The sequence below is a fragment of the Galeopterus variegatus genome, unplaced genomic scaffold (genome assembly GCF_000696425.1).
Source record: "Galeopterus variegatus unplaced genomic scaffold, G_variegatus-3.0.2 Scaffold50501, whole genome shotgun sequence".
Lineage (NCBI taxonomy): Eukaryota > Metazoa > Chordata > Mammalia > Dermoptera > Cynocephalidae > Galeopterus > Galeopterus variegatus.
In genome coordinates, this window is record NW_007776612.1 from 1445 (window position 1) to 3526 (window position 2082).

A 2082-nucleotide genomic window follows, 5' to 3' on the forward strand; every position below is an offset into this window, starting at 1 on the left:
CCTGAATGGGTAATAGTTCTAAGCTGACACGTGGGATACATAAACCAAGCATAAAGAGTTTCAGCTTGGTCTTGGAAATGGTAGACAGCTACAGAGGTGGCTGGTGTGCCCAGATAGCCAGGCCTAAAGGTTAGGAAGTGACATGAAAAGAAGGGCAATCAAGTGCTGACTCGGGGTTGAGAGAGCCACAGGAGAAGAGTTGCAAATTACAGAGCATCTTATTTTGTGGATAGAAAAAAAAATATTTTACAAAGGGGCATTAAAAATAAACTCATAAAACCCAGGACACAGAGCAATGCTGTAATTTACAAAGTAATGGGGAGAAGGCCAGACAGCTGTTTGGATCACTGATTCGTTGTTTCATATTTCTAGTTCCTAGCAGTGGAAAACTCTAAAATTAGCTTCTCAACTATTGTCAGCATTTAAGAAATCATGTTAGCATTAGTGCAGGGGAAATGGGAAATGATGTGTGAACAACCTCCTAGGGAGCATTGACATTTTTTCAGAAATGGTTCGTGGAAGGACCATCTTTCTTATCAACCACAAACACTTACTGAACATCAACTTATATTGGAACATGCTGACAGAGCCAGTTGATCTAGAGCTCACTCAGTACTGAAGAGCTAAGGAGAAATAAAGTGATCTCCTATTGGAGTCAGGTCAGCATTGCAGTCGAGCGTATGTGTTTTGGAGTCAAACAGAATCCAATTTCAGACTCAGCTTTGCTCCTTAGTGGCTGTATGATCTTGGGCAAGTTATTTAACCTCTCCATGCTCTTTTTTCATCTATGAATGAGGGCAAATAACAGTAACTTTCTTAAAAGAGTAATAAAGATTAAGCAACAATAACAATAATGACTAAGCACATAAGAAGAAATAATGGCTTATTATAGCACTTAATATTTGCCACACTGTGTAAAGCACTGTATATGTACTTTTTAATCCCCATAAAAACTAGCAGCTAGGGTGGGCTGAGTGCCGAGAAAGAACCAGGAGGCCTCAGTGGAACCCCACAAAGTGGGGTGGGCCTGACAAAGTGTTGGTCCAGACCTCGGTTTGCTCCTCCTGACTGCAGCATCATTCTGTTGCAGAAGAAGAAAGGAGGGTGCAGGCTAAAGACCAAGAATACAATGAGAAATTCCAGCAGGCCAGTAACTGCATCAAGGCCTCCAAGTGCAATATTCTCACCTTCCTGCCTGTCAACATTTTTGAGCGGTTCCAGGAAGTTGCCAACACCTACTTCCGATTTCTTCTCCTTCTGCAGTGATCCCACAGATCTCTTCCCTGTCCTGGTTCACCACCATTGTGCCTTTGGTTCTTGTCCTCACTGTCACAGCTGTTAAGGATGCCATTGATGACTATTTCTGCCACAAGAGTGACAACCAGGTGAATAATCATCAGTTTCAGGTGCTGATCAATGGAATCCTCCAGCAAGAGAAGTGGATGAATGTCTGTGTTGGTGATATTACCAAGCTAGAAAATAACCCATCTGAGGCAGTGGATCTCCTCCTCTTTTCCAGCAGTGAGCCCCATGGGCTGTGTTACCTAGAGGTGGCAGAACTTGGTGGAAAGACCAACATAAAAGATTGTCAGATGATTCTAGTCACCTCGCTATTGGAAGACATGAATAAACTTGCCACGTTTGATGGTGAAGTGATCTGGAAACCCCCCAACAACAAGCTGGGCGAGTTCAGCAGAACCCACTACTGGAAAGAAAACAAGTTCCCCCAAGCAAGCAGAACGTGCTGCTGCGGGGCTGTGTGCCGTGAAACACCGAGTGTTGCTTCAGGCTGGTCATCTTTGCAGGTCCTGACACTAAGCTGACAGAACAGCAGCAGGACAAAGTTCAAGGGAATAAGTATTGATCTCCTAATGAATATGCTGGTGCTCTAGGGACAAGGAGGCCTTCATGAGGATGGAGAGGGAATTAAAGAAAAATTTCCATTTGGAGGATGATTTTTGGATTCCTGGTCTGCATGTGGGTGATCCTGGCCATTGACAGTGCCATCTGGGAGCATGAGGTCAGGACACACTTCCAGGTCCACCTGCCTTGGGATGAGGTGGTGGACAGTGCCTTTTTCTC

General features: G+C 44.4%; 1 pseudogene; it reads left to right on the plus strand.

Moving 5' to 3' along the window:
* The first annotated feature begins 1090 nt into the window (after nt 1-1090).
* LOC103584336 lies at nt 1091-2077 on the plus strand (annotated as a pseudogene).
* Nucleotides 2078-2082: the final 5 nt, after the last annotated feature.